The following is a 16,600-nucleotide window of genomic DNA, read 5'->3' as shown; positions in this document are numbered from 1 at the left end:
TTTTTGATCACTGTACAGTGATTATATAAGACCCTTACATTAAGAAAATCTTAATGAAGAATGTAAAGGAATTCTTTGTATTTTGCTGTTTTTTGGAAAGCCTAAAATTATTTCAGAATAAAAAGTTTAAAACACTAAAAAATTTTAAATAGACAAGGAAGTGTATGAACCAACGAAAAAGAAACCAAAAGCAGCAAAAACCTGTACAATGTCCATTAATGTCCAATGGACTAAGGGGTCTCGTCTCCTCTGCAGAGATGGCCCTTATCGAGATCTAACCGATGCATGATGTCACTCTCATTTGGCTTCCCGGGTAGGTTTCCCTCCAGAACTCATGTCCAGACCTCTTTCTGGCTCTAGTCTGTAACATTAACCACCTGATATTTTAGTTTACATGAATCTCTTATGATTTGAGTTAACAAAAGCCCAGTCCCCAGAGTCCAATCACCTTACAGGTGTGCTGAGAAAAGAACTGATTCTCCAGGTTATTAAAGCTGAGAGCCAGACCCCAAACTACGGCGATAAAGAGCTACTTGCCGTGGGCCCTGCTCAACAACCATTCTGCAAGCCTGTAACACCCAAAGATCATTACTGTCCACACTTTCTTGCAAAGATTAACAGGCAGCTCCCAACAAAAAGAATGTACTCAAGGTACAGGCATCTTGTAAAGCAGGAGATGTCAGCAGCCAGCTTTGAATCTTGCTGAATAAAGGATTATGGAGGACAAAATAGCCAAGGGCCAAGAGCCAAACTCATACACAACTCAGCACAGGTTTAGCAGCCTGTTGGTTTCAACTGAATAACCTTTTTATATGGCTCCCTTAGGACCTATATCCACAGTGGCCTAGAACGATCCTTATGAAAGGTAATCCTATCCATCTCTTTCCCCAACCTAAAACTCTTAGATAGTTTTCCGTTGCATTTGAAATAGAAACCAAAATCTGGGTGGTAGCCTGGTGTCCTGGGCCCTTCCCACTACCCCACACTTCATCAGGGTCCCTCCCCCTTGCACCCTCCAGTCCCTGAGTCAGCCTTGACCTTCACTCCAAAGACTCAGTGCAAACTGTGCTTTGTCTAGAATGTCTTCCCACCCCTCTACCCCGACATACACACATACACACACACACACTTTAGCCTAGCTAACTTCCACTCATAAATATCATTCAGGTTTCAGCTTAAATATCACTTAATCAGCAAAGCTTTCACTGACCAACCTTGAGAACTAATGAGCGCCCTCTGTTTGGTGGTGTTCTCATAGCACCCTACAATTTCTCTTCATAGAACCTACCACCACTTCTAATTACATAAAGGCTCTTGGTCTCCCGATTAGATTAGGAGCAACCAGAGGGCAGGGACTAAGTCTGACTTGCAAACCACCACATCCCAATGTCTAGCACAGCATTTTGCACTTCAGACACAGGGGTGGATGATCCTGCCCAAGTCCTCGGCTTCTTTCAAGGTTTAAATGAAGCATAGTATGTCAAGCACATGGATACGGTAAGCACTCACTATGTGATAGCTATTAGAATTACGGGGACTTCCCTGGTGGTGCAGTGGTTAAGAATCCGCCTGCCAATGCAGGGGACATGGGTTCGAGCCCTGGTCCTGGAAGATCCCACATGCCACGGAGCAACTAAGCCCGTGCGCCACAACTACTGAGCCTGTGCTCTAGAGCCCGTGAGCCACAACTACTGAGCCCGCATGCTGCAACAACTGAAGCCCACGCGCCTAGAGCCCACACTCGGCAACAAGAGAAGCCATGGCAATGAGAAGCCCGCACACCGCAACGAAGAGTAGCCCCCGCTCGCCACAACTAGAGAAAGCCCATGCGCAGCAACAAAGACCCAGCGCAGCCAAAAATAAGTAAATAAATTTATTAAAAAAAAAAAAAAGAATTACGTCATGATGCCTTTGCTCTAAATATGCTTGAAATTTACAACTGCTTTTTCTTTCACCTGCTGGAGGAGAAAAAAGCCTAGTAAAAGATGCCAAGTTGTCATTTTTTCAATGATACTTTTTGACTGTCAAGTCAGCTTATTTTTAGGATATTGAAAAACTTCAAACTGCAAGGTATAACATCAAGAAAGAAAATGCTTCTAAAATTAACACACTACACTTTTTTTACTCTGAGATAAATCTATACTCATCATCAGTACGTTTTCACTTCCCTCTGTAGCCTTTATTGTTGCCTTCTCTTTCAAACACCTGGTTATTGCAATAAGGGCATTTGCTCCTTTATCAAACAACAAAGACCCCTCTAATAACTTTCATGAAAATGAGTTTTAACTATGGCCAAAACTTCATTTGCTTGAAAAACCTGCTCCTACCTCAACTATGAACTCATGAAAGTAGGATAAATCACAGCTATCCTGCGCAGTCCTTGTTCATAGGAGGATTTAAAATAATTCACAATTGTTAAGTTAGTGAAAAGATAAAAGTGGGGGATTGAAACACCCAAACTGATCATTTTTTCAAGATATGTTTCACTGTAACAGCAGCTAAATTCTCCTGGGCCCAGGCAATATACTCAGGCAAAGGAAACCAGAGGAGAAATGAGAATTCAAGTGTGCTGTTTCCTTAGAAGAAAACTACACTTTAAAGAACTTGGCTCTAGAAAATGTCTCCACTGAACTTCCATATATATATATATATGTGTGTATATATATATATAGACAGATATATATATATGTATATATATATGTATATATATATATAAAATATGCAGCAATATCTAGCAGCTGCATGCAAAGCCCAGTGGGTAATTCAACGATGGACAAAGATGGGGGTGGGGGGAGACTTTCCTTCTACCCTCCTAGGTTCGATAGCTATGTCTACAAAATAAACTGAGAACAGGCAGATTAACAGGAGAAAAGGTCTACAAATTTATTCATTTTTAATATTACACACATGTGGACATCACAGGAAAAATAAAGTGAGTACCCAAAAAAAAGCAGTGAGATTTGAGAGTTTATATACCATCGTGATACGGGAAAGAAAGGGAGGGATGTTTGTTGGCCTCTCAGGGGAGAGTAAATGATTTTTAGGTAAGGTGAATGGGCCCTTAGAAGAATAGATGGGAGACATGAGAGTTTGTTATAAAGTCTGTCTGGGTGCGGTGTATGTGAAGAGGTAATCTTCCCCGGTTGATGAAACTCCTGGGGAGAGGATCTGTGACAACTGAGTTCCTTTTGGAGGGTCTGTCTTTAGGTAGATAAGGGGAGTTCAGAGAAAGCCGCGCACTGCATGTGCTGTTTTTCAAGTGCCTTTAGTTTAAAACAATCAATATACCAAGGCGGCACATTTTGGGAGGCATGTCGTGAACTCCTTCAGATGACAGCACGATCCCTATCCTCACAGCCATCGGATAAACAGACACGTAATACGTACAAATATGTACACACATACATCTGCTACTGTGACTCTCATGAAAGCTAAGAACCTTGGTGGGGGGCAGGGGTGTTTATGCAAAAGCAGAAGCAGCTCTCTTAACTGTTCTCCCCTTTAACCGACTTGCCAGATTAATCAGCACATCCCACTGCCTCTGTAGAGCATAACAACTGATGTTTCAGCACACCAGCGGCTCACAGCCAGTAAGAGGAGCTCCCTGAGCCCAGGGCTTCTCAAGGTGTGGTCCAGAGATGGATGCCAGTCTGCAAACTATTTGTTACCAGCTGCCCAGCAAATGGAGAGTGAGCATTTACAAACGTGGGTAGTCATTACACACAGCTGCCACATCCAAGTGCATGAATAGTGAACTCATCTCAGTGACCAGTTCTGGCGGTGCTGACCCTGTGAGGTGAGCTGCGTGAGGCACCAGCTGCCTACTAGTCAAGTGCTGTAGAACCATGTGACCACAAGGAACGGTTTAAGGTTACTTTGTTAATACATTTTAATATAAATGTATTAAAATCCACATCCACTTTTTTCATCAAAAGATCATTTAAATTTGACCATAAGTTTAAAGGACAAGTTGGAACTGGCTACTGAGGAAGAACTGAAGGTGAATTTTGACGCTAGAACATCGCTTGCTTCATTTTGAAGAAAAGTGAAAAATGAAGATCTTCAGCTTGCTGAAACTGCTTTGCCTTTTTTCATCTTCATCAACATCCCTCTACAAGGCCAGTTCCGCTACCATGAGTGTTATTAAAACAAACCCACAACCAATTTAGATATACGTTATTCATTAACCCCAAGATAAACTATCACTAACCCAGCCTAGAGTAGAAAAACAAGAAAGAAGTTCATTTCTGACACTAAAAATCTTAAGCACTGATATACAGAGTTTGTTAGAAGTATACATAGGGTATTTAATGTGGAGCATCATCATTTTACTCACAAATTTTGTTTAGTTATAACTGGATTAACAAATTAACAAGAGTAATAGTGATTCTTTATGTGAATTGCCTACACACATGCTTCTGAAGAACACGTACAGATTTTGTAATTTTTTTCCCACAATATTTGTTGTGCTTGTACTTACTGAGATGTAATTTTATTTATGTTGTTTCTAAAATGTTAAAAAGAATTAAGGCTTGCATATCATATGTCTTTTTTATTTCTTTCCTTTTTTGTTAATAATAGTATAGGTCCATGACAGATAGAAAATAAAAAGACTAGACCTTCACCATATATAGGTTAAGAAGCAGTGATGTGCTCCCACCAGCAAAGCTGTATCCTCCTCTAGGGTCAGATGTGTTTACTTCTATTTATGCCAGTTGTTCTTATAATTTAATTTAATTGTACCCAAACACATAATAAATTGTATATAAATACATAAAATATGAGTTCAGAAAAAATGTTTCTATGAAAACGAAGTTGAACATCTGAATACTGTGGAATAACACAATAAAAGAGTAACACTAAAATAACTGCTGTTATATTAGGCATGAAGAAGTGGCAAAGGATGGGGAGGCAAATCAGAAAAATCTGGAAGGATTCTACATTCATAGTTCACAAATATCCTGAAGTTCCAATAACACTTTAAAGCAAGCCAAACCGAAAACCAGGTGGACCAGACACCACAGGTTATGGTTTAAGTGCAAAAAACAACATGGAAACCACTTACCAGGTCCTACCTCAGAAATCAGCAAACAGATGTACATTTATATGTTTGAATTTAAAATAAAATGCTTAAGATATAAATGTAGCTTTTTTTTTTTTTTTTTACACTTCTCCACTTCAACTGAGCAGCTGCTGGTCATGATAATCCCAGATAAGAGAACTTATCCTGTAAACACAAAATTCTGCACAGAATATTCAAGAGATTCTGGCCTCCTGGCTCTATTACTGAGACATAACTGGTAGATGATAAAACAGGGACAAAATACAATGTACAGGAAAGATACACCAATCACAAAAAGTATAAGGACTCCAAAAAGAGGTTGTAACCACATGAAGAAAATGTAACAATTTGTGAAACTGCACAGCATAAGTCTCTTTTTAGTAACATTATACCCACACCCAATTCCTACAGAGACTATGCTTTTTAGCAGTTAACAGCATTAACCAAATAAACGCAGAGCCCTCAGGGGACTTTCTTTCAAAGGTCAAGAAACTAGCGCAGAATCAAAAAGTAATATATAAAAGTCCTTCATGAGATACTGCAAAACATTTTCTCTTACTATCAATATAGAAAGCTGTTTTGTACCATAAACCAAACTAAGCCAATGCCATAGGTTTAGTTTAATTCTGAACTCAGACTTTTTTATAGCTTATCCACGTTGGCCCACAGCTCAGGATTAAAGTTTTAATTTAGCATTAGGAAAAACAAGCAAAACAAATGAAAAGTACAATAGTGATGAGGGAAATTAACATAGGAAGTCTCATTTAGCATTATTGGGTTGAAAAAACTAAAATTATAGGGAAAAAATTTTAAGATTGTATTAATACTCAAATTGAAATGATTTGAACAAAAACTCATTTTGAACTAATAGTCCTACCCCCACTTCAAAGCACTGGGACTTGGCTGAATTAATACAAAATTTCACTGTCAATTATACTACGCAAATGAAATAGAACGGAAACAATATGCAAAAAAAAAAAGGAGGGAACATAAAACCCTGTAGGGGAGGAAAAATAATTTTCCCTCCACACTCCTGAGTTCTTAGCTGAAACCCTTGTAATAAAAGACAGATTAACAAGAGAAAAACAAACAGAAACTTATTAACATGTATACTTTGTATACATGGAAGATACCCAGAGGAAAATGAATAACTCAAGGAGGTGCCTTAGAATTCAGACTTAAACACCATCCTAGTAGGGAAAGGGGAGGGGGAAGCTGGCCTCTTAGCGGAAAGTAAATGATTTTCTGGAAAGATGAACGGGCCCTTAGAAGATTAGGCAGGACGTATGATAGTTTGTGACAAAGTCTGTCTGGGGGTGGTGTCGACACCTAGGCTCCTCTCCTGCGATAAGAGTCAGTGCTCCCTGGTTGATGAAGCTCCTGGAGTGAGGATCTATGACAACTAAGTTCCTTTTGGAGGATCTGTTTTCAGGCAGATAAGGGGAGTTGGGTCAAAGCCTCTCCCTTTCATCTATTGTTTTTTTCAAGCGCCTACAGTTCAGAATAATCAATACATCAAAGTGGCATATTCGGAGGTGGCACGTCCTAAACTCCTACAGTCATTTTTTGGGGTGGCATATGCCGCTACCCTCCACGTGCAAAGCCTAAACCATGCTGTTGGAGGGACACTGGGCCGATGTCCCGGGTCCTGCCCTCCAACTGTGGCTCTTCCGATAATTAGCACCATGACCGTGTTTGCTTTAATTCTCGGGTCCCCATCTGTGATCTCTGGGAGTCAGCTGATGTACACACACCACAGGCGCTACCCACTCTAAGATTCTATTGCCCTGGAACTAAACATACAACTGAAATGGACTGAAGCTCTTATGGGCAATGGAAGGCAAGAAGCAAACATAAAATCTACTACAGTGACAGATCTGGACACTCACCCACTTGGCTGATAGTTATTCTGGTTATGAAACAAAGGAAAAAATGGGGAGACATGCAGCCTACAAAGCAATGTCAAGGACTACCAAATTTTTATAATTCCTCCTGGCAAAATGATAAAACCACAATATAACTTAAAAAAATTTTTTTGCATTAAAATAGGTTTTCTGGGCTTCCCTGGTGGCGCAGTGGTTGAGAGTCCGCCTGCCGATGCAGGAGACACGGGTTCGTGCCCCGGTCCGGAAAGATCCCACATGCTGCAGAGCGGCTGGGCCTGTGAGCCATGGCCGCTGAGCCTGCGCGTCCGGAGCCTGTGCTCCGCAACGGGAGAGGCCACAACAGTGAGAGGCCCGTGTACCAGGGGAAAAAAAAAAAAAAAAAGGTTTTCTTCCTTATTTTGTAATTGGGAAAAATTTATTTTTAAAAAGCACAAAGGAAATATATTGAGACAAGGGATTCACAGTGTTTATGTAAAGATTGCTTTACTGGCATCTTTATCTTCTCTTACAGAACGTTAAATTAATTCTTTCTTTTTAAGTGAAAAGGTGATAACGAAGTAATTAAGAATGTATAATCGGAACTAGATGGCCTGGGTCCAAGTCCCACTTACCAGCTGTATATCCTTGAGCAACGTTCAGTTTCCTCATCTGCAAAATGAGGATAACATGGTCTCAGCACCTCACATGGCTGTTGAGGGTTAATAGAAGTCAATATATATAAAGCACTAAGCACAGTGTCTCTGGCACACACAAGAACCTATACGTGTTCACTAATATTTTATGGTAACTTCATGTTTAACTAAACACAGATGTTCCCTAATATACCAAATGAAAACCAAACAACATCAAGACTCTAGAAAACTGCACATGAAAATATCAACACTAAACATTTAAAACATTAAAATAATTCCAAAATATGACACATATACGTCCTATGACAGATGTATGATATCTATAACAGTAGCTTCATTTAAGTGTTTTCCCAGGCTCCAATCCTTCGTCAATCCATCCTATCCACTAGAGGAAACTTCCCAAAGCAATGCTGGGTTTAAGTCACTCCCTGCAAGAACCTTAACGACTCCATACAGTACAGGGTAACCCTCAGACCCCAGAACCAGACTAAATGAGCCACTAGCACACTGTACTTCACAGTATTTACCACAGTTTGTAATTACATACTTGAGTGATTGTTTGGTTAATACCTTTCTCACCACTAGAACGAAAACCCAGGAAGTACGGCCTGCATTTTACCCACCACTGTCTATCATAAGGCATGGCCTGCTGCAGGTGGCGGTAAGTATTTGATGGATGAATGAATGGCCCTCAGCAACCATCAGGGCTCACAGCAACACCTTGTAGGTATGACCCTTCATGGCTTGCAAAACACTCATATAAATTTTCTCATCTGAGCCTCACAGTAAGCCTTTAGGGAAGGCAGAGGCCCCAAATTCAGAGCCACCCAAGGTCACATTCAGTAGCAAAGAACCAAAGTGCCAACCCCTAGTCTGGAGTTCCTTCCAGAATATTCTCCTGCCCGAGTTAAATCCAATAAAACATACTAAGGCCTCGGCCTGGCCTCACACTTTCCAGCCTCTGTGGTTTTCACTCTTTCCTTCTACTCACCTAGAACTGCCTCCGACCTCTTTTCCTGCTTTTCATTCATTCAGCCAGGATTTATTAAGGACTGTGATTGATGGGCAAACCTTCTTCCTTCCTTCAGGGCCCACTACTGTGTCATATATGTGCCATTTCTAGTGCATGGACATCCGTGTATTTACTCAACAAAATGTCTTTCATTGTACAGACATTTATTTGTTCGTTCAATATAACAGTGAGCACCTACTAACTGTCCTACTGCGTGAGGTTCCAATGAGAACTGCACAGTTGGAATACTGATGTCCTAGTGGTTTGAAAAACTACTGCAGTTTCTAGAAGAGAATAACAATGTAAATCAGTCTGCTTTAAAAAGCAATACAATTGCTGCTGTTCACAGTCTGAGACATCCCAGGTACCTTAATTAAGAAGTAAAGCAGCCACCAATATCCACGACAATAATACAGATTTTATCAATTTTCATATCATTTTAAAAAGGAATACAGATTAAATTGATGTACCATCATTTAAAAAAAAAAAAGACTCACACAACGACATCCACAAGCCAAGTATCTTCAGGTCTACTCCACCAAAATGGTTTTTGTACATCAGGTCTTTTAAACAGTTATCGGCCCTTCTCAAACTTGTCAGCTCAAAAGCACACACAATTAAAATGGAAACAACATATTAAGGAATCCGATTCCTCTGAATTACTAGCACAGAACCACAACTCTAAATACTACAGCAATAAACCTGCAATAATCCTCGTGAAATACAGCATCAATTAAATGTTGGTGCAAGAAATGTAATGCAGAATTACTGCCGTATTAACACTCCCTGAAGATAAGTCACCAAAGACTTTAAACAAGTGAAAATCAATTCTATGAATATTTAACACAGCTGGCTTTATTTAAAATTTCCCATTACACACACACTGGCATAAAACAGAGCCGCAAAGGGTTAATAATGCGAGATTATATATGAATTCAGAAGAAAGGAAGACAGCAGCCTAGGAATCTTCCTTTATCTTGGAAATGACAATATTTTACAGCCTCGGGGGGGAAAGAAGACAAAACAGTATTCCATAATGTTAACTCATTACCAGATTTAATAGAAACACTACCCAACTAATTTTAATCCTCCTCTTTCTTTCCCACCTAAATTTCATTGCTGAATTTAAGAGGCCAATCTCAGATAAGACAAAAAGGAAAGTTTCAAGAACACAATAACGAGAGGAATGGACAAAAACCTGAGAAATCATTTGTCTCGAGGGCGAAGGCTTGGGTCTGTGAATCCGTATAAAGCTGCATGTCTGTCTCTACCTCACGATCTCCTACACGGACACAACTGCTTTCAAACACCGTGGTCCCACAGGTCTTGAACAAGCCTAAGTAAACCTGCAGAATGGTAGGATTGTGCTGGTTTGCTTGCTTGAGGGTCTTTAAAAGTAGAGTGAAACTTGCCCAGGTGTTTTCTTGTATCTTCCAATGGACCAAGGGGCCTCCCCACCCCCATTTAAGTCTCCCGATCACTCTGCCTTTCCACACCTTGACCATCTACGAGGCAGTGATTTATACATCCCACAGAGAAGCCATGACCAGCCTCAAGGAGCCTCATTAGGAAAAGCTTCCCTTTTATTAAGTCTAAAGCTCTTCTCGTTGTGCAGTTTAATTCCACTCCCCCCCCTTTTTTTCGTCTGTGAACTCAGTAGAAGGGAATAAATCTCTGAAAGAAAAAAATCCCTTTCATCTCACAAAATAATCACATTTGCGAATTCTGTGAGTTGACAGAATAGGTGTGCCCTTCAAAGAAGAGAGGACATTAGTGATCAAATTTAATTCTATCATTTATGTTTAAAAGATTCAGACCTAATATGGCCTTGTAGAAACAAAGCATTTAATATCTCCTTTGATTCTGAAATGGTACAGGTCTCCCTGAAAGTTTAAGTTCACACCTTCACCTACATTCAGTTCCCAGCAGGTGCACAGAGCTTTTCCTAATGGCTTCACTGAGTCACTGAGTAGGTGCAGATACAACACAAGGCCCTTCTGTTTAACTACTGCAGTTGCCCTTTGGGGTCTTCTGCTTCCTTACCTTGTTGGACTGGGAAGATGACAGGAGGTGATATTCCAGTCTGTCAATTACACCTTACTCCTAATTCTTGATTTTAACATACGCGAAGGATGAAATTGAGAAGCTACTAAAATTGTTTTTGAATGTAAATTATCCTGAGGGCTAATTATGTACAATTTCTTCATTTTCCTTATTCAAGCAAGTGAATCCCAGATAAATTTCCTTTCAGGTCAAATTTTTCTTCCCTTATAAATTCATGACTAATCCTATATAACCCGAAGACTACCTTACTCACCCCTCAAGAACTCAGTATTACTATATTATCCTGCTGGAGGAAAGGAGTTAAAACTTGTCTGAGAGGGACTAACATAACATACTTCGGCATGAAGTTGTTATTACCAAGCAGAGTTAAGGTTAAATAACCCTGTAAAAGAAACGGGGAGGGAGCCTGAGAAGTACCTGACCTCCATTCTAAGACAGTTACACAAAGGTTTCCCAAAGGTTTTCCCCTTTCTAGCATCCTAGTTACTCTGTACCTCTGGGGTGAACATGGGCCCCCAGCCTCAGCAAGCTAGTCGTAAAAGTAAGAGCTGCCTATATTTACAGCCTCTACTTTCTCTCTTCCCGTTGAGTTCACCCCAATCAGGCTTTCATCCCTGTCGTTCTATCAAAGCTGCTCTTGTCAAAGTCACCAATGGCCTCCATGTTGCTGAAGCCAGTGGTCAATCTGAATCCTTATTCTAAGGGATGATTACTCTGTCTTGAAACATATTCATTACATGCCTTCTGAAACCCTGCCCCCCTCTTTCTTTGGGTTCACTTTCTACCTCACTGACTCCTCTTTCTAGGGTCTTCTTTGCTGGTCCCTTCTCATCTTTGAACTCTGGATTCCAGAATCTCTCATGTATCCAATTGCCTGCTCAGCCTCTCTACATGAGTGTCTAGCAGGCATCACAAACTTAAGTCCTAAATCAAATTCCTACTATTACCACCTAACTGGCTCCTCCCAAAACCTTGCCCATCTCAGTACATGGCAACTCCATTCTTCCAGTTGTTCAGGAGCCATCCTTGCCTCTGCGTTTGTTTCCTCTCTTTCTCTCCCCTCTTCTCTCCACTTCTAATCTAATCTAACGGGATAACAGCTCTACCTTATATCGAGAACCTGACCACTCACTACCACCTCTAGCACCTGGCACAGCGAACATCATCTCCTGCCTCAGTTATAGCAATGCCTCTGCTTCCTCCCTTCATTCTGATCTCCACAAAGCATTTTTTACAAAAAAAACATAAATCCGATTATTATATTATTAACCTGTTCAAAACCCTCTAATGGCTTCCTACCTGTTGTGGGTTGAAGTGTTTCCCCCACAAATTCATATGTTGAAGTCTTAACCCCCAACACCTCGGAATGTGACCTTATCTGGAAAGAGGGTCATCACAGATTAATCAGTCGAGGTCCTTAGGGTGGGCCCTAGTCCAATATGACTGGTGTCCTCATAAGAAGGGGAAATTTGGACACAAAGACACACACATAGGGAGAACGCCATGTGAAGATGAAGGCCGAGACTTGCAAGCCAATGAACACCAACTACTGCCAGCAAATGATCAAAAGCTAGGAGAGAGATGGAACAGAGACTCTCTCACAGCTATCAGAAGGAACCAACCCTACAATACCTTGATCGTGGACTCAGAACGTCCAGAACTGTGAAACAATACATTTCTGGTGTTTTGCCATGCAGTCTGTGGTACTCTATTACAGCAGCCCTAGCAAATTAATACACCACCTCACACAGAATAAAAGGTGAACTCCGTGCCACGGCCCGAAGGCCCCACATGACTGTACCCCGACTCACACACTGGGCCCCTTGACGTTCTCCCAACAGGCCAGACACACTCCTCCTCGGGGCCCAGCTCTTCCCATAGCCCAGCCTGCTCTGCCCCAGCGCCCTCAGTTCCTTTAGGTCTCTGTTTAAATGCCTCCATAAGGCCTTCTCCCTCCAACACTCTCCACTCCCCTCCCAAGCTTTATCTTTCTCCATCACTGTGCTGTCACCTCCAGATACTTTAAACACTTACTGTGATAGACTGGAAGATCCACTGCTAAGACCCGCAGAGCAGCTGCAGGTAGACAGCCTCCAGGGCCCAGCTCCTCGGGGTCAGCTGGTCAGCCTTAGTGCAGAGAGCTTCCGGCCGGAGGCCACACCCCTCCCGGGGCAGCTGCACCTGGTAACACACCTGAAAGGAGTGAGGTCATCGCTCAGTGTCGGAACCTCTGCCAGGGAATCCACGTCACTCCAGAGGTCTCCACAGGCTGGTGGGGGCTCTGTCACGTCAAATCTGCATCACAGTTCAACTTCTTCCTCGGCCCAATGCTGCTTCCACCCTCTTCTGTTCACCGTGTTGATCCCAAATAAACATCTTGTTCCCCCAACTCCATCTCAGCGTCTGCTTCAGGAAAACCCAACCCTGAGACACTTGTCTACCTTCCACAACCTGAACGTAATCTTATTGAGGGAAGGGACTTTGGTTCAATGTGTCCCCAAAGCCTAAAATACTACCTGGTACAAAACAGGAAATGACTAAATGGGAATACTGGAAGGAAGGAAAGGGGCGGGGCGGGGCGGGGCGGGGAGGGAAGGCATTGACCATTTGGATAGGAGACTAGCCCCTGGATAAAACAAAAGCCTCTTAATATAGTCACAAAGCAAAAGGAATACACACTATCACAATGAAACTAGGCATGAGGTTTCTAAAGTACACATGGCTATTTGATTTCAGAGAAACTTCGAAAAAAGTTGTGCACAAAGTTCCTGAGATTCGCTTATTACCTTGAGACTCCTGACTCTTCCCTTCCTCCTAGGATTTTAAATTTTGCAACCTCAAGTTCTACCATCGAGAGGGTTTTCAGGACCCTAACCTTTAGGAAAGATACTGTATAATCACTGTTCGATAGCTTTGTGACATCTTATATGTTAATTCTTAACTCCCACTAATGAGAAGCTCTGCTCAGCATTTGATCATAATAAATAGCTTATTACAGCCTTTCTCTTTACTGACTGCGTCTTACTTCAAGCCTCACTCAAGACATTCTTTTTTCTTTCTCAGAGAACTGCCTTTCACTTTATTGCAAGACTAACTGCATTCAGCTCTGGCAAATGATTTAAAATATATTTTCCATGCTCCACAGCTGGCTACTCATTCAGATCCAAATAGAGCTGGTTTTTACCGGGTTCCGTATCTCATGGCAATTCAGTCAAGAATATGTGAGGTCTGACTATAAAGTAATAAAGCTGGGAGGGTTGTGTGTGCTTGGTTTATAGAATTACTTTCACTTCTTTACATATCATTGCACGATGAGATTCTAAGGGGAAAATGTAAAGACATGTTTAACACCAAAACCAACAAAATCACCCCTAAACTAGAGTTACTACTGTTCCACTGGTCTGAACTACTCTAAGACAAATGGTTTCAGAACACTGTGTTCCTAGAGCCCAGGAATGTCATACATAGATGTACCTGAAATATTTTATAACCATAAATATGAATAACAGAGTCTTCCCAGTGAGACCCATCTAATTTCATCAGCCTTCTGAAATTACATCTTTCACCAAAGCAGCCTCGGAGCACAAAGGCAATAAGATAACATTAATTAAAATACATAAAACCATCCAGGAGTAGCAAGGAGTATGCGACCTTTTTTTTAAGGGTAGAAATTGAACTAAAAATAGTAATCAATGTTTTGCCAGCTTAAAAAGCTAGGTCTTAAAAAAAAAAAAAGCTAGGTCTTACACAGTGCCTGAAGCTATAACTCTACCAGACCTTCTCCAAGGCAGGATAATAATTAGCATGTTATTATTCATTTGTCTGGTATGCAGCTAACTTTGCAGGGTGCCTGTGCATGCTCACTTTGCAACCGCGAGCTTCAGTTCTCTGCTACCTGGTTGCCATTAAGGAGAATCCAGGAAGTTCCAAAATACAATGTGTCATCCCTTACCGCTATGCCAACAATCGAACCATGCAAAAATGAATCCTAATGAGACCCTCATTATTATCACTGCTGAAGTTCAGCTCTCCACTCCATTTGGAAGACATCTGGGGACTAAAAAGAGAAAACAGATTCCTGGGACATTTCAGAAGACTGGCCATTCCTGTCGATGACCTACCTGGACAAGGCAAAAGAAAAGGATCTTAAACAGGCAGGAAGGTTTCCAGCTTTGGTGCCTGTGGGGACGGTGGTGCTGTTAACGACGGTGGGGAACACAGCAAGTCCTAAAAGGGTTAAAAGGTGGTGGCATCACACATAGCTGGCAGGGATGTAAACCTGTACAACCACTTTGACTCCATTAAGGCTGGACGACCAGCAATCCCATGCCTAAGAATACACCTAGAAGAAATGCATGCTACGTGTCCACCAAAAGGCATATACAAGAATATTCATAGCACCATTATTCTCAATAGCCAAAAATCGGGAAACCAACTATCTGTCAACAGTAATGTGAATAAGTGGAAGTATATTCACACAGAGCGGAAAAGAATGAACTACTGCAACTCACAACAACATGGGAGGTTGAGCGTTAGAGCGCCAACATGAAAGAGCACATACTGTATGACTCCAAATATGTGAAGTTCAAAACAGGGAAAACTCAGCTACAGTGACAGAGGTGTAATGGGAGGGATATCCTATGGAAGGGGACAAGAGGAAAGCTGCGGGAAGGATGGAAATGTTCTCTATCTTAATCTGGCTAATGGCTACACAGGTGCATACTTACGGGAAAACTCATCCAGCTGTACACCTAAGATTTGTGTACTTCCCTCTACAGAAGCTATGCCTTAATTTTTAAATTTCACGAGTAAATTAAATTCTCCTAGCCCTGCAGCTTTACAGGGATGACAAATCCCCTCCTCGAAACAACTCACTCACCACAGCTACCTGATAACAAAACAGGCCCACTTCAAAAATCAGGCGACAAAAGCGTCTTCACAGACCGAAGTCCTCAGTACAAGTAAATGCACAGTTATGAACATCTGTATGTAATTTATGTACCATTGAGCTTGCCCAAGGAAGTCATTACCTAAATGTTCTGGACGTGAAGAATCTGGCTCCAGATTCTTCAGGTGCAGAACTGCGGCCCTGACATAGTATGTCATCTCCTCTCTCCTACTTTCTCTAAAACCCCCCAGATGTAATTTATTGATCCTTCTTCTGTGTTAAAGGAACAGGTCTCCATACGCTAACACTGTTTATCTGTGAGCCCCAGGGAGACAGGCTGGGGTCAGTGCACTCACTTTTGTCCCCTAAGCACCTTATACACTGCCCTAGCACAGTGCAATAAATGTGTACTGGATTTTGAACAATTCAACACACCTTCAGTAAAATTCTTTTAAACCTTCATGGCTAGGGACTTCCCTGGTGGCGCAGTAGTTAAGAATCCGCCTGCCAATGCAGGGGACATGGGTTTGAGCCCTGCTCCAGGAAGATCCCACATGTCATGGAGCAACTAAGCCCATGCACCACAACTACTGAGCCTGTGCTCTAGAGCCCACGAGCCACAAATACTGAGCCCACATGCCACAACTACTGAAGCCTGCGCGCCTAGAGCCCGTGCTCCACAACAAGAGAAGCCACCGCAATAAGAAGCCCGCGCACCACAAGGAATAGTAGCCTCTGCTCGCCGCAACTAGAGAAAGCCCGCGCACAGTAACGAAGACCCAACACAGCCAAAAATAAATAAAATAAAAGCTTACTGGCTAAGAAATTGGATTTAAAAAACAAAAACAAAAAACTGGCAGAATTCTAGTCTCAGCTCAACTACTTCATGTACTAAAATTCTTTAATCTCAAGATTCCTTTCTAGATAACCAGAATATATTTACTTAAATAATATACATTTCATCCACTGATTACCTCAACAGTAAAATAGGAAAAAGATGAGAAAGACCTGGGGGAAAGAATGAATGTAATTGGAACCTACTATGTGATAGGCCCT

General features: G+C 41.6%; 1 protein-coding gene across 8 annotated transcripts in view; it reads right to left on the bottom strand.

Annotated features, from left to right (window-relative positions):
• The window catches only part of APBB2 (amyloid beta precursor protein binding family B member 2), a 374,441-nt gene that overhangs the window by 333,901 nt on the left and 23,940 nt on the right, over positions 1-16,600 (bottom strand). For 7 of the 8 annotated variants that reach the window (XM_082652792.1, XM_082652799.1, XM_082652791.1 and 4 more), the window contains exon 2: positions 12,691-12,849. The exons of the other annotated variant lie outside the window; for it this stretch is intronic. The gene's annotated coding sequence lies outside the window, so the exon portion shown is untranslated. The remainder of the gene's footprint in view (positions 1-12,690; positions 12,850-16,600) is intronic. 8 annotated transcript variants of the gene reach the window in all.

This window comes from Grampus griseus (assembly GCF_964374135.1).
Source record: "Grampus griseus genome assembly, chromosome: 4".
NCBI lineage: Eukaryota > Metazoa > Chordata > Mammalia > Artiodactyla > Delphinidae > Grampus > Grampus griseus.
The sequence above is the reverse complement of the archived record's forward strand: the minus strand, read 5'-3'. Positions and strand labels throughout refer to the sequence as shown.